At 34.9% G+C, this 24,362-nt stretch overlaps 1 protein-coding gene and 1 pseudogene across 2 annotated transcripts in view; both read right to left on the bottom strand.

Moving 5' to 3' along the window:
* Positions 1–24,362, bottom strand: part of Dpyd (dihydropyrimidine dehydrogenase) — a 978,184-nt gene that overhangs the window by 194,274 nt on the left and 759,548 nt on the right. The window lies entirely within an intron of this gene.
* Positions 9,241–10,175, bottom strand: LOC111817912 (annotated as a pseudogene).

Genomic DNA, 24,362 nt, shown 5'->3' with positions numbered 1-24,362 from the left:
AGTATGTGGGGAAAAAAAACAGGTACTCTTCAACATTATTGGTGGGAACAGTTAAAGTGGATTATCAATTTTATTGGCTTTAGAGTTGTAAGATCAGTTAATCACATTTCCGTTTTTGTTATGTGGGTTATAGAGGCATGACATTAGATATTGTATCTGGTCCCTTGCCCTTATTTTTTTACCTTTTTAGAGTGGAAAAGCTTATCCTGTACCATTATATCTTGGAAATATATAACTTGTTTTCTTAACTTTGATGTGTTTACAGAGAAGATTTTGCCTTGAGTCTATAAGGACACTTGGACTCTGAGACACTGCTGCAATTACTGAAACTCTTGGGGAGGATATTAGAGCATTTCTTGTTATACAAAGGACTTAACATGGCAATATTGTGTAGGTAGAATAATGATCTTGTGTTTGAAGATAAAGTTAAAGAACTTTAGTTGAGTGTCAAATTGACAAAGTGTAGAATGTGACAGCTAAACTGGATTATCAGTTTGATTTACTTGAAAACTTTCTAGAGGATTAAGAAAGCACACTTCTGTCTGGGCATGTCATTGAGGTGGGACTCTGGTGCTGTAGCAGGTCCTTGGCCTCTTTCCATTTGGGACTGTTAATCTGATCAACCTTCTTTCCCAACCCCTTCCTCTATGGTGCTCCTACATGGAGCCAGTTGACTACTAACTGAACTCTCTGAAACCATGAATGAAATTAACTTCTTTTCCTTAAATTGTGTGTGGCAATTATTTTTTCCCAGCAATGGGAAAACTAAGCATTACAAGAAGTTGCTCAAAAACCTAAAACTAAATCTTTAATTTATCCAGCTATCTCACTTCTTGTTATACATTTAAAAGAAATGGCATTAGTATATTAAAGGGCATGTACACACCTACGGTTACGATCACACTGTTCATAATAGCTAAGGTACAGTTTTAATCAAGTTGCTCACCAATGAATAAATAAATAAATAAAGAAAATGTGATATATGTAAGGTGAAATAATATTCAATCACAAAAAGTATGATATTCTATCATTTGTAGCAAACTTGATGAAAGTTGATGCTAGTAAGTTAAATGAAGATATAGATACAGGAAGATATATACCAATCGTTCTGTGTCATATGTGGATGCTCAAAAAGTCAATCCCCATAGAATCTGAAGGGTGCAACAGACACTAGTAAAAGGGAATGAACTTATTTGAAAGGAAAGAGTTACTGAGTTGAGAAGGACTGGAGAGGGAGTGGGAGAGAGAGATTTACCTATGTATGTAAGCAGGAAGGTTTGGATAACTGTACTGTGCACTTCTGCTAGTCTATAGAAAGAAGTAGATAATGATTTAATTTGTTTTGTCTCCTGTTTTCTATAGTTTGTACTTTTTCTCTTAATTTCTTATACATTTCTTTTTTTTCTTCCAATTTCATATGCATATATCTGATAATATGAATAACTGGTTGGAAGAAAACACCATGTATTACAACAAATACTGTGAAATTCATATCACTTTGTTAGGTGAAAATCTGTATCACTTATAATTTTTTATTTTAATTCTAATTTGTACTCTCTTTAAAAAAATAAAATATAAAAAACTTGAAAAATATAATAAATATGGTAAAAGGGAAAGAATCCGAGCAGAACAAATAAACAATTGGGATGAGGGAAAGGAAAAAACAGAAGGGAAAAATTATGCATGTATATATACATGATAGCTAAGGTGATTTTACTGCTAATTTTTATAGATTTCCTGAAAGTAGCATTTAATGTTTAAAATCTTGAAATTACATATCTTTTCTAATGTCTTATCTATTATTTTCTGTTTTCTTTAAAAGAAAGAAAGAAATTGAATGAAAGAAACAAAGAAAGATAGGTAGGTAGGTAGGTAGGTAGGTAGGTAGGTAGATAGATAGATAGATAAAAAGATAGAAATTTTAGGCCTGCCAGAGAAGCTCATGCCTCTAATCTTAGCACTTGGGAGGCAAAGTCAGGAGGATCACTAAGAGATCAAGGTCAGCTGGGACACAAAGGGAGTTTAAGACCAGCCTGGACTACATAGTGAAAGCCTGTGTCATACATTAATAAATAAAGTTATTTTAATGAAGACAAAATAAACGTAGCAAAATGAAAATACAAAGATCAGAGCAGAAATTAATGAAATTTTGACTTAAAAACAATATAAATTATCAACAAATAAAAGAGCTGGTTCTTTGAAATAAACAAAATAGACAAACTCCTAGAAAATATTACCAAAATAAGGAAATAAACAACCCAAATTAGTACAATTAAAATGAAATCACAATGGATTCAGAAGATTACTACTAACTAGTTTGAGAACTTGTATTCTAATAAAGTGGCAAATACAGAAGAAATAGATAGATCCAAAAAAATCTAACGAAAGTTACCGATATTTAATAACCATATTCAATAGCAGATCAAGATGCAAAATCAACACAGAAGCATAAATAGCATACGTGTACACCATAAATAAACTCACTGAGAAAGAAATTAGGTCAATAATATCATTCACAATAACATCAAGAAAATATTAAACACTTGAGAATTAACCTAACCAAGGAAGTGAAAGAAGTGTACAATGAAAATTAGAATACTCTGCTAAAGGATATGAAAGATAACATACAGAAATAGAAAGACATCCCCTGTTTCTAGACATCCACATAGTCAAAATGGCCATAGTTTCAAAACTGCTATACAGAATTAATCCAGTCCAATAAAATACCAACTCCATTCTTTAGGGTAGTAAAGCAAACAATCCTACAATTCCATTCCAGTTAGCTATTCTTTTTCTTGGTATCTTCCTGGAAGAGTCAAAACATGTTATAGTGACACATGCATACTAATGTTGAAAGCAGCACATTTAATATCAGCTGAGTCTTGGAAGTGACCTGTATGTTCGTCAACAGATGAAGGGACAAGAAAATGTGATATTTATAAACAATGGAGTATTATGCTATCAGAGAGAAGGATTGTTCTGAGTCATTCTTAGGACAATCATTTCACTTTGAGACCATAATTTTAAATGGAGTAAGTCAAACACAGAAGCTTAACTGTTGCATGTTTTCTCCTATATGAGAAGTTCAAAATAAAATAAAGAAAAAAGTAAAAGATAATACAAAATAGGAAGATAGATCTTTGGCAAATGGGAAATGGTCTAAGAGATGGAGGAATTGAGGGAATCCAAAGGGGATTAAATATAATTAAGATGTGTTACAGACATGTACCAACTTCCCATGAGCAATGTTATCCTTAGTAACATAAAGAGATTTTAATAAAAATTTTTAAATAATAAAAAATAATTTTGCTTTTTGAAAAAAAGTGTTTATCAGATAACCTAGCAAATTCACCATAGAAATCCATTCCCTAAAGAAATGGAAATTAAAAACAGGTGCACAAGAATTTTCACAACAGCCTTATAGTTATTCAACACTGGAAACACTTAACAAGAGAAAAAATAAATATTGAACTCAAATAATACAGTGAAAACAACCAGCCATAAAACTGTATTTGTTTACAGATATATACAACAACATAGACAGCTATCAAGCAAATGGAGGCAATTAACATGCATATTTACACATGCATATACACACATACACATGCATACACATGAAGGAAGAGAAGCGAAGAAGAGGAGGGTGAGGAAGGAAGAGGAGGGCTTATTTTATCCACAGAAAGCTGAAGAGCAAACAGATAGACCTCTGATGATCAAAATCTCAGACAGCACTGGGGATTCTGCCTGCCAAACTACCTGGGGAATCCTAATGGGAAAAAAACAAAACAAAACAAAACACATATTGTACTTTGATTCAGATTGTAGTTCCTCTGGAAGTGCACAACTTGTAAAGCTAATTTAGCCAAACTTTAAATATCTGTTTATTTCTTGGTATGTACATACACTACACTCAAAGTTTAGAACTATATAAATACCTAAGTTATAAGTAGCAGAAGATTTAGTCTTAAAAATGAATGTCCCCTTGGGCTGGGGTGATCAGTGGTCTAGGTTTGATCTCTGGTACCACAAGTCATGCCAGCTCCAGAACCCTGAGCAAGCCGTTCCAGCTACCAACACCGGGTGTGGTGGCACATGCCTGTAATACCAGTGCTGGGGAGACTGTGACAATAAGGATCACTGAGTTCAACCTGCATAGTGAGACTCTGTACCAAAAAAATAAATAAAAGATTTTTAAAAATTAATAAAGAAATATTTTTTTAAAATGAATGTTCCCAATTTGGACCACGTCTAAGACTTTTTGCAGTGGTCAGAGTCTCTTGAAAATTTCATGTGATAAAATATGAGAACTTCTTCTCATTTACAAACAGAAAATGAATCTATGAATTTAACCATATATATGTAAATATATATCACATCTAAGCATTTACACATATGTGAGCATGTACACATGTACACACACTGTAAGTGAGAAATGTTGATTACTAAGGGTACACAAGAGTGTAAAGTGATGGGACTATAAAGATAGGTAATATAACTTTGACTGCACTGCTGGCCCATAAGTCCTTGATGAGGCAGCCTGCTGAAAGCCACTCTACTTGCTCCATCAGCCCGCAAAGCATTTGGCCCTCCATAGACTGCCACTAAGTGAGGCCCCAGAGCCAAATTTCAAAACTGTCATTAAATGATCACAAATATTGTCAACATGTAATGACAGTTTCTGCCCAATTTTTATTCGAGTATTTCTTTACCTTTTGAAAACATGGGAGAAAACACTCCCTAATAGGAATAGCACTCATGGGTGCTATTCCTATTAAAACCTTGTAATTATAAAATCATCTTCCCAGCTGAATCTTTAAGGAAGATTTAGTTTATTGCTATGTCAAATCTATGATGGGTTTATAATGAAATACGCTTTGCCTATTTTGCTTTTCCAATCTTTTGTATTTTCTGATGAAATTTAGTCTCTTGTCAAATTGAGGTTCCTGCTCTGTCAGCTGGCGTGGATACTTAGGCAAATTGGTGAAGTGTGCAAACCAGGATGTCTTCTTGCCAAATGGCAGTTAGCTAACTTCCGGATGGAAAAAAGGCAGCCTATTACGAGGTCCCAGTTGGTGGGCAAAGGATTTCTAGACAGTATCTAAAGCACATACTGAAGAAACAGGGGATGCATGTGTTTTTCTCCACTCATCTTTCAGTTTATATGGTTGCCATAAGTGTTTGGGCATCCAAGGGATTAAATTCTGTAGAATGATTCCAAATTTCATTACAGTGTTCAGATTTGGACATCAGACATCACAGACATGCTTCGTCCTTTCACAGAAGAATATGGTTTCTACGCCCCAAAAGGGGAGAGATTTTTAGTTGCCTTTGCCAAACTACTATATATTGTTTTATTCAACAAATCTCAAAGATGCTCTATAATTTTGTATCAGTCAACCAAAATTATTCTAATATTCTTTTGAATCTTTTAAAGTGTACCTGCAACCCATGTAATTAGGACTAACAATCAAAATGTACATTTTTTTTTTTAGCATTAGTGTTTGTTTTACCTGTAGGCAAAGAGAATGAAGGTGTGAGAAGTGGCACATTCACGAGCAATAAGTGGTGTACCAAAGGCCTATTTGCATTGTGGAAGATTGTTATTTTACAAGCTCCAGAATATGAATCATAAAAGTTCTAGAATTTAAGGAATGCTGAAATTTTATGAGGCAGCTTTTGAAATCTGAAATTTGAAAATGCCAAAATATTTAATAGTTTCAGAGAATAAAAAATTGTATTTCCTAAATCTAGCAGAAAGTGAACTAGAGAAATACATTTCTTACTGCCAAAAAGGGCTACAGTTCTAAAAATGATAGGCAAATAAAGGACTAACAAATTTAATTATTCACTATGGCACATTTATGGAGACTCTAATGCCACAATCACTGATTACAAGCTCACACAAACCACATTGTAATAATTTCACAAGATGCATTCAAAAGTGAAATAATTTAAAATTTGAAATCGATAGCATTTATAGACATTGGAAAATGTCAAATGGAAAATGAACACCAGTATTTGTATTCTTCTGGATAATTTTTTTGCATCTCAGATTTTAAATCTTAAAACACTTTTAGTACCTCAGGGCAAAAACAAACATTTGTCTTTCCATGTATCAATTAACTCTTTCAACAAAGTTAGATTGGTTAGGCAGCTGTTTTATATGCAGGAGAAATTAAGACTTTGGGAGAACTAAAGTTTTTCTAGGTTTTTCACTTCTTTGGCTCTTGTGTTTTCCTCATTCTTTTATATAACGTTGTTTTATGTTATTTATCTCTTTATTCTCTTATGGTTTGAAATAAAGGCATTGGCGGCACCCTTTCCACCATAAGGCATTTCACTGATAAACTCTTGAAATAACCCTTACAGTTAAGAATGAAAATTGTCCATGGCACTTTAAAATCGTGTCTGTAAACTAAATTTATTCTAAATAAAAAGATTATTTAAAAAATACTCCTTGTGTAACATTTGAATTCTTTGGGCTTAAATAAAAATAACAGGAGGTCAATTTTATTTGGCAAAAACAAAGAAAATCACTTGTGGACATTGGTCATACTTTTTAAAAAATATAACATTTTTAATTATTTTTAAATTGTTATTTCCTACTAAGAAAAAATAGCAACAATAGTAGACACCACTTATTAAATAGCCTATATACACAAGGCCTTCTGTTCAGGCTTTATATGCCCTATTTCATTTACATCTCTCCAAGTCCCCAAGAGTTGTTACTTTTTATGCTAAAAATAGTTAAAAATTTTGTCCTTATAAGAATAACCGGAAAAGCTCAGCTTGCACCCAAATATCACTTCCAACGAAATGCTGCTTCCCACGCTGCCTGATTTCAGTAAGATATTTTCATGCACTTACTGGTTCCAAGTGCCGCACTCCACATGTGCATGCACGCGCACACACACACACAGACACACGCAGACACACACACACGGACACACACACACACACACACACACACACACACTTTCAAACAAGTTCCCACGAATCCTAAAAACAAAAGAAAAACCTTGAGATTTCTGTAGCAAAAGCTGTTTTATTTATGAAAGCTTATAGCTGTCAATTTAAGTCTTTGTTCATCCTTTTTTAGCTGTCTAAAAGAAGATATATTTAACCAATTGTCCATTAATGGAGCGATGTCCAATTGCTTTATATGCCACGAAATTACTTATCAACTGAAAAAAGAAACAGAAGAAAACTTAATTTCAGGGTACTTTAGAAACTATGGCAACAAGGCTGTTTGGCAGCCAAAGGGTGTAAAATCTAGATTAGATAGATGGATATATTTACATATTCACTTTTACATTAAACACTGTGGATGACACATTCCTGTATAAAACCTATTATTTAAGCACTTCAAGTGAAAAGTGTTAAAATAAATGGCTCATGACTTATGAAGTGCTAAAATAAACGTTTATTTCAACATATACATGCCATAAGCCATTTATTTCAACACTTTCTACCTCAGAAGACTCAACATGAAAAGAAGAAAAGATTCCATTGGCATTTTTGTGCTACTGTTTTGTTAGGGGAGACTCCAATCAGAAGGTATATGGGAGGTTTGTTCTTTAACATAAAAGTTCTGTGAAAAAAAAAAAAAGTTCTGTGGATGCGGTGAACTGTTCGTCACCACCATCTATGCTGGTTATGTTTAGACATCATGCTTACATTAACTGTCTCTGAGATTTGTCCACCTCACCTATGTTCACCACTGTGATCCAAAGCCAGCATACACTTGAACTGGGTTCTGCTCTTCTTTGTCCAACGTCCCTCACTAGTGTCTCCTTCTAAGGTTAATTTGAGAATGAACTGCCAGCACCCGGCATCTTCCTTTAGGTTTTGTTACTATGAAAACTCAAACCATGACAGCAAGAGCTACTGTGAGGCTTGTTTGTGAAGGGTTGTTTATGTCACATTTAGCATTTTGGATTCTTTCTCCCAGGAATGAGAGGACCTCTGAGAACTATGAGCAGGATAGTTATCAAAAAGATGGTATTTTAGACTTTGTAAATGATAGTGGTACTACATATGGCTCAGAAGGAGATTCAAGTGATAACAGAAAGATTAGTAGGGGGTCATTTAAGAATTAAATCTGTAAGTACATGGGCTTGGTGGGCTAAGTTAAGCCTACAGAGATAGAAAATAAGGCAAAATTTCATTCACATTGATAGATGAGCTACACTGAAGCTTGTGATTTATTAGACATACAGTGCAAAAAGTTGGAAGGCATGAACACTACTCAGAGGTCAATATCATTAACGATGATAATTTTAAACTTTATAGAGGATAATAAATTTGGATGTGGGGCAGTACCATCTACGCAGAGAGCAGTTGAGCTATGTAACATAGAGTATAGCCTATTATTTATACTTTGATTTCCCATACAGTATATATAGTAGAAACTATGATTTTCTAAACACATTATTTTTAAAGTAATCGTCTAGATTGAAAGAGGTTATGACAGTATTAACTATTAGAAAAAACTGCTTCATGATGTCTAATTGAAAAACTACGTATGGAGTTTAAAAACATACAACCTTGATACAAATTATATGTTACATTTTTAGGAGCAATTATTAGTTAGATTTTAATCATTTTAAAAATAAAGCTAAAAACATCTGTCTCATAATGTTGCTTGAAGAATCAAACGAAATGAAACAGTAAAAATGTTGCACAAATATTAGTTACCGTGTTATTTTCTATATTTAATCATGCAAATTGTGCATACAAAATTTCTAATGAAGATGCCAAGGATGCTGATAACAAAGTTTAAAACTTTCTGCACTTAGTATGTGGTAATTAGATCTTTATCTTTATTTATTTTTTATTTTGAAAATGGATTTTATTGAGAATATTTAAGGCATATCACAGGATGGGGAGGAATATAGGTAGGTAGCAAAAAGTTTACAATATTGAAGGAAATTGGCAAACTCAAACTTTCAGTGATCCATTTTTTTTTACTTTATTAAAATACTAAGTTTATTTCACATGTATATTTGTCTCCCTACCATCTCCATGTCTGACCACCACTACTATGTCTTATCATAACATACCATACATACTTAAAACCAAGAGAGGGTGGAGCTTCATCTCTAAAAACTAAACAGGCATTTCAGACAACACATTCTTAGCAATGAGACCTGGACAACATTTCTCAAACATGGTAGGAAACGTTCTCATTCTGAACTATCCTTTTATAAAAAAGATAGCCAGATAGCATCTGTTACAGAAATGAAAGAAGATGGAAAACTTTAACGAACTGTTTAAACTGTTTTTTTAAAGAGACTTCCTCCACTGCCAGAGATCTTGAATAGCCTCCTGGTCAGTCATCCGGAAGCAATTCTTCACATAGTTGGTGAATTTGGCTTCTGCTTTGGGAAGAGAACCACCTCTTTCTATACTTGCTTGCATTTTTGCTTTAATATCTTCTATAGAACTAGGTCCTTTCGGTGTTTTAGGAGTCTTATACGGTTTCTTGAAGGATTCCTGCCCTTTTGATTTTGGTGTTGATGGTTTTGAGCCTTTTCCATTCTGGTTAGATTTTTGTGCATTTTTGGCTGGAGTATCTCATATCAATTTCTTCACTGGAGCATTCTCCTCCTCCTCCTCTTCCTCTTCCTCTTCTTCTTCTTCTTCCTCTTCTTCCTCCTCCTCCTTCTCTTCTTCTTTCACATCCTCATCATCTTCATCAGCAGCGAGTTTACTTTTTTGTGTGGAACCTTGCTGCCACCTCCAGGGGCAGATCGCTTTCCAGATATACTTAGGAGTTTAATATCTTCTCCCTCTTTTTCTTCTGACTCTGCATCTTCTTCCACAGCTACTAAATGCTGTCGGTAATATGCACAGGCCCTGAACCACACTTCAACCATAAGACAACAGGTGGTGTAATTTCAAAGGCCCCAAGGGAAACCATTGACTATACAGACAATTTCAAAGCTGCAGTGTTACTTTAGTTGGACTGCCTTCGTAATTCATAGGCTCTGCTTCAAAAAAGTGCAATTCATCCTTTGCACCAGCCCCTAAACTGACCATTCTCAATGACAACTGGTGCTCATTTTCATTGTTATCTACATTAAAGTGTTAATCTTTGTCGGCCTCTAGTTCACAACCAAACAGATAGTTCTGAGACTCCAGGAGCTCATGTCCATATCCAGTGAATCTTCCATGGTGTGGTGGCATACACTTAGATGGGAGAGAACGCAGATGGAAGTGAATGAGTACTACTCCACAGAACAGGAGTAGTACTCCACAGGATGGGATCACGCTAGGGTGATCCATTTTGATTAGTTTTTGTGGTAAGAACAGTTAAAATCTAGCATAAAGTATAGTTTTATTTGTTCTCGTGTTGTAAATTAGGTTGTCAGATTTGTTGCTGTCCTGAATTCTCTGACCTCTATATCCCCATTGTCTCCTCTACCTCTACTATTGGTGAGTACTTTTATATTTATTATCTTTTAGCGATGATGGCAGAGGTTGGAGTTGGAAACAGATCCATCAAAAAAGGGCTAAAATGTTCAGTCAAAATGGGGCATTGATGCACTTGTGGGATAGCTCAGTGGACTAAGCGCCTGCCTAGGTAAAAGCAGGGGTTGGGGTTCTATCCCTGGCACTATATACCGCACTGGTCCCACCCCCAGGCATGCTGAGCCAGTGGCCCAGTCTGGGCATGGTAGTACATGACAGTAATCCCAGTGCTGGGGAGGCTGAATGCAGGAGGATCACTACAAGTTGGAGCTGTGTAGTGAGCTCAAAATACAAAAAGGGTGGGAGGCAGTGATGTTGAGGCTGGGGATGAGGTCAGATGGTCTAACTGGAGTGTATAAAGTGCTCAGCACATAAAGCCAAAGTGGCACCACAGACAAAGCTCCAATGAATGGTAATTGAAGACCATACACAAGAGCTTGAAAAACTGCTAAGGTCATGAAACAATCCTATTAACAGTAATACTTTTTATTTACATTAAAACTCAAGAAGAGTTTTGGCTTTTGCTTTTGATTCATGTCCTTCTCTCATATGGGCAAGGCAGGCTAGCCCAGATGAAACCTGGGAGATGATATAGACAGTAGTTGATACAGTGACATAGCTAGATAGGTGTGTACACACACACACACACACACACACACACACACACACATTATATGATTATCTTTCACCACTGTTGTCATTCCTGGCAAAGAAAACACTATAATCATTTTATGGTTGAATGTCATATAATGCAGTGAAAGGACTGCATAGAAAAAAATATATTTTCAGCCTTTTACTTTCTTTAACAGTGATTAGTTCTAGAAATATACGGTATCATCACTCTCGAAAAGCATTGTAGGTTATAAGATTTCTCCTCTGAAGTTGGCAGCGTGTAATAAATGTGCTTTATTCTTAAACATCAATCAGTTTCAAGAATGGCAGTTGCTTGTGCAATGGTAATAATAGAAATAGTCAGCTAATGAGTACTACAGACATTAAAACACTGGGTGACAGATGTGAAGCCTTCCTGTTATGAAATAATACTCTTACCTAATTATGGTTTTATAACTAGTTACATCAGGTTCTAAACATTTAGTTTCTTAAAATTTCTGTATCTCTTTTAATAAAAACATGGCACCGTTCTGTATTGCCATAAAATAAGATAGAGAGATATGACTAAAAACTATAATGAACACATTCTGAGTAGATGCGGTGGCACTAGGTCATTTAATCTGAAGAGTACCCCATTTAAATAATTACTAAAAGTATAATTTGAGAACATTTTAATTCACTATAAGTGTATAGAATTAAGAGTACTTGAATTATCCTAAAATTACACAATTTCTCTGAAATTACACTGCATTTAAAATGTTTAAGCAATTTATAGAATTGTTATATGGATATACTTTACTGAACATGTAGTTTGACTAAAAATGGTTTCCATTTTCCAAAGTAAAATTTCATTTTTCACTGAGTACGTAAAATATTAACTCTTTAACCTAAACAGAATTTCATTTCATTGGAGAGAGGGTTTCTATATAAGTATGTATATAAGTGCCAAAGCAGCATAGTTGTCAGTTTCAGAAAGTTCTCTGAGCAGATACTCAATTGACTAAGGTACTAAATCAGGGAAATAAATCACAGGCATTAACTACCTAGAAATATTTTGAAACAAGAAATAGAAGTTTGGGCAACTATACCCTACTTTTTTTATAGAAGAAAGAGAAAACCATTGTCTTTGAGTAGATTGTATTCAAAATAATCAGAGCACTATATGTTGGTGTAGATAGTTGACAAATAGCTTATTGGAAAAATGTCTGGATTTCTCTTTCTGTGTTGCAGTAGATTCTGAAGGAATTATAATATAAAGGATAAAGGAGAGAAAAGAAAGAAGGAACTAATTCCTGCTTTGGTGTTGTGGGTACTGAGAGAGTTATTATTAATTCCTTTTTTGTTTTTATTTTTAGGGAAGGGTCTACAGGGTGTTCAGGGTCTCATTACTAGATCAGACCCTTGGTGATCCACCTGTTTACAGCCTTCCAAGTGCTGGGATTATAAGTGTGTGCCATCATGCCCAGTCTCAGTTGCCCTGGCTGCAGGGCTGGCACAGCAGGCCTGGGGATTGAACCTGTGGCCTCTGTTTGCAGGTGCATTAATCCACTGACCTATTTGGCCAGCTTTTTTTTTTTTTTTTTTTTTTTGTGGTACCAGGGATTGAACTCAGGACTTTGCACTTGCAAGGCAAGCACTTATTCCACTGAGCTATCTCCCTGGTCCTGAGAACATGTTATTCTTAAGCAGTAACTTTTTTACCTGTACATGTTTGAAATCACATCCATTCATAATTTTTTTTAAAAATTTAGTTGCACACATATGAGAAAATTAAGTACCAAATGACACATGTTTATGGAGAAGAAGTCATGAATCCATTCCTTGGGAGAGGAATGAAAGAAAATTCAATTAGAACTTTTATTTCACAGAAATAGTTTTAGAAGGTAGTCCTACAATTATTTTTGATAACAAAGGCTATGAATTTGTTTAAGAAGATAAAACAGTGTTCCTAAACTGTAGAATGAGGGCTAGGCTAGACATTGAGCATACATTAGCTAACTTACCCTCATAATGTTTCTTTGAAGTCTGACTTTTGGTATTATCTTCAATTTATAAGGAAGATACATAAATCTTTATCTGATGAATATATTTCTGATATTAAACTCATTATGATCTTTGCATCATTCATGCAACCTCTCTAATAACTCTTAAAACAATGAACAATTTGCAATTTATTGAGGCCATCACATTTATCCACACAATGGTTATTTTCTCTCTCCTCCTCTGTGTTTCTCCCTCCTTCCTTCCCTCCTTCCTTCCCTCCCTCCTTCCCTTCCTCTCCTCTCGCTCCCTTTCTCCCTCTTTCCCTCCTTCCCTCCCTCCCTCCCTCCCTCCCTCCCTCCCAGGACTCAAATTCAGAACCTTGTGCTTGCCAGGCAGGTGCTTGCATTGAACTATATCCCTGGACTCCTGAAGTTTTTCTTTTGCTTTCTTTCCCTCATCTATTTTTTTTTTTTTTCGGAACCGCGGAACCAGGGATTGAACTCAGGACTTTCCCTCATCTTTTAAGGCCAACACTAAACACTGCACCCTTTGAATCCACCATTGGCCCAGTTATAATGTTCCTTCCACTTTGTTCCCTCTAGATAGAGCACTACTTCGAATAACAGTACTACTCACCTGCCTCCTAACATATGAGCTCTGCAAGAATTACTGCCTTATTACCTGTTAAGGTAGAAATGTCTGATTACTACCTGGGCTGTATGGGTAGCCACTGGAGAGAAAATAAGGATAAACTTTCATCTCTGGCATGATCAAAGAAGGTTCCTTAAATTCTTCAACTTTAAGGTTTCCTGATATGTGAAATGAGACTATAGAAAGTATCTCATAGAGTTAAATGAGAGCTTATAACATGCCCCACTATGAGATCTTAATAAATACAAGTTCTAACCACCACCATCACTTTCATCATTGTTATTCCTAACAGTTAATTAAATTCATCCTGTTTCCTGAACAAATAAAAAGTTTATATTTCCCTATTACATTTGAAGAAAATATTTTATAAATACTCTTGTTACTAGAAGGTTACCATGTGAGTTTCTGGAGTCATGATGAAAAATAAATTAATCCTTCTTTTATGATGCGTATTTTATCTCAACTTTTTATACAAGTGTCCAAGGAATGATCAATTTGAGGTACTTTTCATGAAAGATATATAAAGTAAAATGTCATTCTTATTTTTCTTCTCCTTTTTAGGAGTTGGAAATTGTAAGACATTTTTTGAGAGAGAAGATCATATTACACGCAGGTACACAGTCAGGAATCCAGTTTCACTCTGGATCCACACTGTGAGAGAAAACAATGAATGTTACACTTCACATATAATTTCCACTGTGAACATGACAAGAACTACTATATTATCATATCAAATTAATCCACAGCCATAGCATTTAAGATACAGTGAAAATTCCTAATTCAAGTGTACAGTATCACCTATAAAGCCAAAATAAATGGGGTAAGATAAGGGTTCTCAGTCTTGGGTTATAGTGTCAGTGCGAGGCTTGAGCTGTGCTAATTCAACAAGCTTGATCCTGATTGCCAAAGCATGCTTGTCAATATTTAGCTCCTAGGGGGCATGTCAGGAGCCGTTACAGAAACTAGCTTAAATACAAAATACTATAGCAGGATTTGTGATCCTTTTCCTAATACTCAGATTAAACTGAAGATATTTTTCTTTCAGCTTATTAAACCAGAAACATGTTTTCCATATTCCTAAGGTAACAAGAAAGGAGAAATTGCATAGGAGAATTGTAAATACTACTATTATAGTTTCTTGAAACGTAGATAAAATTCTGTCACATGAAATCACTCTAAGGCTTTTATCTGAGGTTTGAAATACCATTTTCACACCGTGATTACAATACAGAGAAAAAGCTTGGGAAATATGTTAATCTGTATTCAGAAACAAATGTAATACAGATGAGATGGTGGGTAATGATTCCCATAAACCTAAAAACAAATAGTTTGCAATTTTAATAACTCTACACTTAGAATCTTCTGCTACAATGACGCTGTGAAGTGTTTAAGCTTATGTAGCCATTAGTTTGTACTGTTTAAAGTTTTGAATCATTAAAGCAAATACACTTAAGAAAATAGAATAGAAATTAATCTTATAATGACAAAAACCTACTTCATTTATGGTGATTAAGAATGAAACAATAGGGCCAGCAAGATAGCTCAGTGGACTAAGCACCAGTTTAGACAAGCACAGGGACTGCGATTTGATTCCCAGCACTACATGCCATGCTGGCCCCATCCTGGGTGTGCTGAGCTGGCCACCAAGACTGGGTGTGGTGGTGCACACCTGTGATCCCAGTGCTGGGGAAGCTGAAAACAGGAGCATCACTACAGGTCCAAGCTCCATAGCGAGACTCTGTACCAAATACGCTAAGAAAAAGTAGTGCTTTTTTCTAAGTTAATACATTTCTCTTTGTCATTTGGCTTAATGGGTATGGATTACAAATCTATATTTTCTTTTTTATAGATCCTAATAAAATAGTTTATGGAATTGGGTGTCATGATTATGACCAATAACAACAAACAACACTGATCTTGTCTGAGAGAGTTTAGAACTCACCTCCATCATTTGATGATCAAATTTTTTTGTGCAGTACAGATGAGAGCAGCCATGATAAAATCTACTTGTCTTTTATTAAAATAAAAGCCAAGAAATGAAATCATATTGATGCTATGACAAGAATAGGGCTGAAACAACAGAAAGTATTCGCTTAATAATGTATTAGGTTTTAAGTATTAGCTTAGTAGTTAGCTTATTAAGGCCAAGGTACCTAAGGTTAATTAGACTATGATTTCCAATTCTTATTTTTTAATACTTACATGGTAAATTTCTCAATTTATGAATTTTTAATTAAAATTTACAAAGATTCATTGAAACATTGTTCATTATGTTTGTTTCACTAAGGTAAGACAAACATGAGCAATATCTCCTAGGTTTTATTTGAAATTTTAGTGAGAAATTTTTCAGTCATTGTATCTGACTTAGGCCTCCTAAACACCTGTTCACTTTCATAACTATTGTCATTGCTTAAAAATGAAACACTAGGCTTAGACTGTATTCAAGTGAGTACAATCCAATACCACACTGTTAACATCATTGCACTGGGACTTGTGCCTGATCTGATAACTACAGCATCACTGCTTTATATCTATTAACATGTCATAAATTTCTTCATCAAGACAAAACTTAAATACAAATGTGCTCTGACTTCTGGATCAAAAAGTGTTTTCATTTTCATACAAATGTCACTCTCTAGCATGTGTCAAAGATCTAGTTATGGGAAGAAAGTCTTCATATCTTCAGATATATTTTGTGCTCTATTGTTTTAGAAAAATCCCCCTTTTTCCCCCTATCCCCTTTATCCTTGGGCACTACCATTATTGGATACTGGGAGTCCTAATTACAAATTACAACCTGTCACTCTCTCTTATTCATCACACAAATCTTGCACATATTTTCTGTGTTTAGTTCTCAAACTATGGTTGTAGGTGCTTCACATGACTGTTATTTTTGTCTGTATATCTGCATTATTGCATTATGGGCACTTCTCGTCTTCTGTATTTCAGTTCAAATGTCATTTCTTAGAGATACCTTTGCTATGCTCTGGTGTAAAGACCCATGCCTTTCTATATATTGCCCAATTTTATTATTTTCATAGCCATGAGGAGAACTTGAGAGTATTTGTACAATCTTTATTGTTTTCTGTATTCAATGCTTAGCATACAGAACAGAGCCTGACATACGCCAGACTTGCTTAAAAATATATGTTTAAAAGATAAGTGATAGAATTAGAGTTTATTTAAAACCAAGAGATAATATATCTTCCAAAATTGTTCTAATAGCATTTCACTAAGTGAGTTTGTTGTTCAACAAAGAAAGTAAAAGATTTACGTATCGCGAATTACCATACTCTAAAAGAAAGAGACTGAAAATGACTCAGAAAATGGAAAGATATCCTTTACTCATAGATAGGAAGTACCAACACTATGAAAATGGCCATACTCCCAAAACTTTTGTACAGATTTAATGCAATCTTGCTCAAAATACCATTCACATATCTCACAGATGTAAAGAAAACATTCATGAATTTCATCTGGATAGAGAAAAGACCTAAAATAGCAAAGGTAATCCTGGAAAACAAAGGCAAATAGGAGGTATAACAGTCCATAACTTAAAATTATGCTACAAAGCTACTGTGGTAAAATCAACATAATATTGGTGAAAACCAGACCTTGAGAAAAAGTGAAATAAATTAGAAGATACACACTCAGCCACCTTATCTTTAACAAAAGGGCCAATCATATTCACTGGGAGAAAGATAGTATCTTTAATAAATGATGCTGGACAAACTGGCTTTCCACATGTCAGAGACTAAAACTAGACCCATGTTTATTACCATGCACTAAACTTCAGTCAAAATTGATCAAATATTTAAGTATTAATATAGAAACCGAATCTACTGGGTAAGAAAGTAGGTAGAAATCTTGAAGACATAGAGGTAGTCAGGAAGTTCATGAACAGAATCAAACTGCATGGGAAGTATTTCAGACATTCAACAACTGGAATATCATTTTATTAAAAAACAATTTTGCACAAGAAAATAAATGATCAATGCATTGAAATGACTACCCAGAGAGTGGGAAAAATTTTAGCTAACTCTCCACTAGACAAAGGGCTTTTATCTAGAACACATAAAAAAAATTGAAAAAAGTCAGGTGCCCCAAATTCAAAGACCCAATCCCCAAATGGGCATATGAGATGAATACATATTCTCACAAGAAGAAATATAAATGGCAAATAAATACATGAAAAAAGGTTAAGCATCATTGGTGGGTTAAGAAATTTAATTGAAACAACACTGAAATCTTATCTGAAAAAAATGGCTATCGTCAAGAAATCAACCAATAACAAATGCTGGAGGGGCTGTGGGGAAAAAAGAACTCTTCTCCTATGTTGGTGGGAGTAGACTGGTACAGTTAATATGGAAATCAGTGTGGAGATTCCCTATAAGACTAGAATTAGAAGTCCCATTTCAACCAGCTATTCCCCTTCTAGGTATTTTTCCTGAAGAATTAAAGACATCATGTCTGCGATATATGTCCATCCATGTTGATAGAAGTTAATTTGTCATAGCTAAATCTTGGAAACAACCCAAATGCCCATCAGCTGTGAAGTAGATAAAAAAGATGTGGCACATTTTTTTTTTTTTACAGTGGAGTACCACCCAGCTATAAAGAAGGATAAACTTTAGGCTTTTATAGAAAAATGCATCCAACTAGAGACCATACTCATAAGTGAAATAAATAAGGTTTACATGTGTAAACATAATTTTGTCTCCCTGGTATAAGAAACTGAAAGAGTAAAAGATCCAAAATCTACAACAGATACTGTGAAAAAGAAGGAAATTGTTCAAAAGGAAAGGACAACTGGGATGGGGTAAAGGAGAAAAAAAGGAAGGAAAAAGAAAAATTTACACACATACACAAATATAATAGCAAAGACAATTATACCACTAATCTCTTTGAAAAGAATGATTTGTGCTTATATTGTTGAATCAATTTTGCATGCTTAACAATATACAATATATTAACCATTGTTAATTTTCTATTATCTTGTTTGAAATCCTATATCATTACTTTAATTTTTTTTTCTTTAAAGTAAAAAAGTGAATAGGAGTTTCCTTGTTAGTCTCACATCAGGGATTTCAGTGTGGCAGACTGTGTCATTATGATGAACAAACAACTTTTATTACTTGCTTTTCATCATATAATGTATAGTTTTCTTAGGTTTTGTTTGTTTTTTGTTTGGTTGTGATTGTGCACTTGTGCAGTAGTGGGGATTAACTCCCAGGGCCCTGACATTGAGATGTTTCCCAGCCCTTTTCAGAGACAGGGTCTTGCTCAGTTCTTAAGTTGCCCCATCTATGCTTGAATTTGTGATCTTCTCCCTTCAGACTCCCATCGTGCGGGGATTAGGGCCTGCACCAACACAAAAGGCTTATGATTTTTGTATTATTAACTGGCCGGAGAAAAACATGATCTTTTAATCTTTCTCATTAAGCTTTTAAAAAGAATGTTTCTTTAGTTGCTCTAGATCTACTAAGACGCTCAGCGTTAAACATATCATCTATCTACTCATAAATCAAAACTGTTTAGCATTCTACTCCTGCAAGATTATTTTCCTCAAAAAATTCATTTTTACAGTCTAATGCTTATTACTGCACAGAATTTTTAAAGTGAAGTATTCCATATCAGATGTAGCCTTCAACATTTTTATTGGGAAAAGTAATGAATTGTACTATAAGAAAAAGTAAAATTTATTTTTAGAGGTCCAAAAATGTAAACAATTAATATGACTTATTTTAAGTTCATGAGAATTAACTCATACTATCTGTACTAAGATAAGAATTTCAGAGAAGTGCTGTATTCTCAGATCTGTGTGATTGGTTCCTCTGAGATCAGGACAGTGTCAGAGAACATCTCTTGGAGTAACATTCAATGGATCAGCGTGTCAAGAACACTAGCTTGACAATGAAAACTGGCAGAAGGCTCAAGGCAGAATCTAGGACTGTCACCTAATTCCATGAGAAGTAACATCATTGTGGGTCTTTGTCTTCAAGCAATTCAGTGCAGTACTCTGTCGTATCTCCCTTGTTGGGCGACCTTGGCGCATTTGCTGTTTTCTTCACATTTTATGGGAGTATTTTAAATGAATGCAACACTATTTTCCCCCACCCTTTAGTCAACAAATAAGAAATAATGGTCTTATGTAGGTCAGGGTAGTTTATCTGTCCCAGAGCAGAAAGTTCTGAAAGTGCTGGGCATCTTAGCCCAAATGCTAACCAAAAGAGAAATGTAGCTTTGGGGAGCACATTTTTCCTTTCCTCTATGAGCTGGGACCAACCCTCAAGGTACCATGAAGTTGTAGGTTGAAAAGAAGTATTTTCTCAGGTCTTCAATTTTGGTGAAGATAGCCATAAGGTGTTACATAGTGTCTGTCAGTTTGAGGAAGTAAAGAATTAGAATTTTTTTAAATCACAAGTCCACATTAGTCCAAAAGATAAGGTGGTGTCACCTCCTTTCAGCAGTGTGATTTCTCCTAAACCACAGAAGATAAGCTCCACTGTCAGAATACGATATTTTACTTAAGATCCCAGCAAAATCCTCTGCTTCTGACTCACCTTCAAGTAACATTTGCTGGCAACTACTTCTCTCTAAAATTTGGCTCAAGTGTTTACAGGGATCTTTAGAGGATTAGAGTGGAAGAGAAACATGCAAGTCAAGTCAGTCAAAGATCATATGGCAGTGAGTCACATGGGCTTCCCATGTTTCCACTAGCAGAGCACCGGGTCTCTTTTAGTTGGCAATGGAGCTCAAAATTTGTAGTTGAGCAAAAGTGACACCAAACAGAGGACCAGATCAGGCAGATAGCTTCTCCTTGGAAAACAGTCACCATGAGCCTCCACAAGGATTTAAAGGTTGGCTCCTTTCAAGACTCATGCTGAAAATTTAATTGCAGCTGTGAAGGTGTGGATAAGTGGGACCTTTAAGAAGCATTTAGCGCATAAAGTCTCTTCCCTCCTGAATGCCATGATCTCAAGAGTGGGAGTTGGTTAGAGGAGCTTTCACGCATCCCTCCTTTGCCTTGTTACACTTTACACCATGTTCTGATGTAGCAAGAAAGGTCTCACCAAATGCTATACTTTGATTTTGGAATGTTTTCCTACCAGAACTGTGAGCCAATAAATATTTGTTCATTGCTAATTACTTTGGCTGTCGTAGTCCATTAAAGCCTCACAAAACAGACTAAACCCCTCACAAAGAATGTGTTTAACAGTGCTAATTGGCTCTCCACTTGTTCTAACATATAGAACTTCAAGCTCCTAATGATAATTTTTAAGTTGTTTATATTCTAAGCACATTATGAATATTATACAATTATTACAAAAGACGATCTTAAAGAAATTTTAATAGTTTGACAGAATATATATGATATAATTTTATGTCAAAACAAATGCAAATACAATTGAATATATTGTGTGTTTTCAATGACCATAAAATACATATGCTGGTGTGAATACGCATTAATATATACATAAATGTAGTGCATGCAGGCAGCACATGTATTAATAGTGAATAAATTCAGATGACAAAATTTTATTATCCAGATAAAAATTTTCAACAACACCTTCTTTGGATTGTTCACAACAGTTGTATCAGACCCACTGATTTTGAACTTATTACAATTTGGAACAATTTGACCCAAGACCTGTTTGTTATGGTCCTGGTTGCTTTGTCTGTCCTAGTTCTCCTTTTCTCCAAGGTAGTGACAAAGCATGAATGCAATTTGCACTTTCCATCATGCCATATCTGTACAGAGAAAGGAGGAGCATTTATATCTTTTTGTCTCAGCTGTTGCTTGACAACGGTTCTTCTAGTACCACTAATGCTCCCTGCTAATCCTCTGAAGAATCCTGTAAACACTTGAGCTACATTTTCTACACTTCATTATTGTATTCATCTGCAAAGACTTCCACAGCAGAATTCTATAAACTGTGTGGCTTACACAAGAGGAATTGGTTTCTCCTAGTTTGGAGACTGGAAAGTTTGGGTCAAATGAGCAAATTGTCTCATAGATGTACTCAATTGAAACATTTGTCTCTGGGTATTTGTGCTAAAACCAAAAGTCAATATCCTATTAGCTAACAGGAAATTGTTCTGACATACATAGCAAAAGAGAATTGACATTATTGTTCCAAATTTGTTGTGCCCAATAAATTCGGCCAAATATGAGTATAAAACATCACGACAGTCTCCTCTCAGAGTTTGTATTTTCCTTTAAATTTGGGTATGCACATACAGAGGTGACATGAAATGGAATTTGGCATTATTTTGGTTATCTTAAGTGTACAAAAAATGAAGGGGAAACCAAAAGTCATACTATGATGTGTGAATTGGAGTAAATGGCAAAACCATATTGAACTACACACTGAAAAATAGGCCCCAACATTTAGACAGATCAGACTCCAGCAATTCCAAATGATCAATAGCTAGTTGATGTGCAATATCTGCAATACCAAAAACCTCGTATTTCTTCTCTGGTAATTGGACCCTCAAGGCAGAGACATACTATTCAATTAATTTGGAAGTTCAAGATCAAGATGTCATTCGATACATTTCCTGGTGAGGACTCACTATCTTGCTGTCAGCCACTCACGCACTGTGTACTCACACGGGAGAGAGACAGGAAAGGAAGAGGGAGGAGACAGGAGGTGGAGAATGAGGAAATTAGCAAGCATGAGAGCAGGCTTTGACAACTCTTCTTATAAGACCACTAACTGTTGAATTAGGGTCCCATATTAATGACATTATTACCTCCTCACAGCTCTGTACGGAAATATAATAACATTGAGGGTTTGCACTTCACCCCATTTGGAGGAGGGGAGAGTAACACCACTCAGTCCATGATACTTATCTTTCCAAGGGAATTATTCCATAAATACCCAAATTTATGATAAGATTTAGCAGCATAAATTATACCTTAGAGAAGATAATTATACTCAAAATCTTACAAAATCTAACAATGAAGTAGTTCAGTACAGTATTTTATCCTAAGTATCTTTTGAAAAAATAATAATACAGTATTTTGGATACCACAGTAGTCATTCATTGAAATTATTTAACATAAGGAGACAAATAAAATTTAAAAACTGGGCTGGCCAAATGGCTCAGCAGATTAAAGTGCCTGCAAGCAGGCACAGGGGCCAGGGGTTTGATCCCCAGGCTTGCAAAGCTGGCCCGCTCCCAGGGCATGCTGAAACAGCAATTGAGACTGGGTGTGGGGTCATGTGCCTGTAATCTCAGCTCTTGCGAGGCTGTAAACAGGCAGATCACTATGAGTCTGATCTGGTAGTGAGACCATGAATACCCTGTAGACCCTTCCCCAAAACTACAGAAAAAAATTTTTAAAACTAATTTAAATATTATTCTTGTGCAGTAGGAAATGACCACACAATTAAAGTTTGAATGTTTGGAAAAAAAACTATTTTAAAATTTGGACGTTGTAAAGATTAATTTTAGGATTTTTAGGCCAAATACATGAATTTCTATTTTTAACTAAATATAATATTTTCAGGGACAAAATCATCTGTGATTTAAAAATATACAAACATATATATATATATATATATATATATATATATATATATATATGTACTTAACCATCTGTGTCTTATGTCAAAAGTTTTATGTTAAAAATGTCTTAAGAAACCCACACTGAAGGACTAAAAAAGTAGTTACAGTGATGAGAAGTCACTGTAATTGATGCTGTATGTGACTGTGTGACTAGAATTTCCCATGACAGAAAAATAGACAAAGATTATTTCCAAAATTACATTTATTATTTTATGTATAATAAAATTCCATGCCTGTATATGCAGAAATGACATTAACTCTTATTAATCAATATTGTAAAGCTTTCATCACATTCATAAAATTTATGCATTCAAATAGTAGAAAAACTATATTTCAATCACCACCTCACCCAGTCTTTTAAACAGAAAAGAGACAATTGCTTTATATTCAGATGCACTCAGTGTTTGGAAATAAATAGACATTTTCTGATGATCAATCCTCCAAATTTTGTAGAGTGAAGACTACCTATAATGTAGTGTGGAAACACTAACTCTCGATATTATCAATAAACCAGACACACATGTGTAAATATCATATAGTTTCTCTAGTATAAGAACTCAAAAGAAGAAATACAAATAGAAAGGTATAATACAAGTAAAAGGAAAGCAAGATCTCGAGGACTAACTAATCAAAAGAAGGAGAAGAGCTAGGAAACTTGACAATGTCAAGCCATACAGTTATACGTAGAAGATGGGCAAGGCAATGATCCTGAGAATCTCCAGAAAATTTTTTTTATTCTAGCAGTTAATTGGAAAAATTCTCACCCTGACTAGCTATATATACTGATACCTGTGAACTAACCAACTGCATTGCAGATGGTAATCTGTAATAGTAGGTTCATGCTTGGAGTGCCTGTCATGCTGGTCTTCTGAATACGGGCTGCTTGTCATGACATGCCAGTTGCTGCTATGCTGTCTCTCGGGTAGATGATTGTTCCAAAAGAAAGGGGTGGTGAATGAAGGCAAGAGATAGGAAAAGGAATATTGTGGGACTGTCTTGCTTCAAGGTTGTATATGGTTAGATTTTTGGACTTAGTGTAAACATAAGAAGTATATAATTCTTTATGC

This window comes from Octodon degus, unplaced genomic scaffold (assembly GCF_000260255.1).
Source record: "Octodon degus isolate 3935 unplaced genomic scaffold, OctDeg1.0 scaffold00074, whole genome shotgun sequence".
NCBI lineage: Eukaryota > Metazoa > Chordata > Mammalia > Rodentia > Octodontidae > Octodon > Octodon degus.
This window is presented reverse-complemented; position numbering and strand designations above follow the sequence as displayed.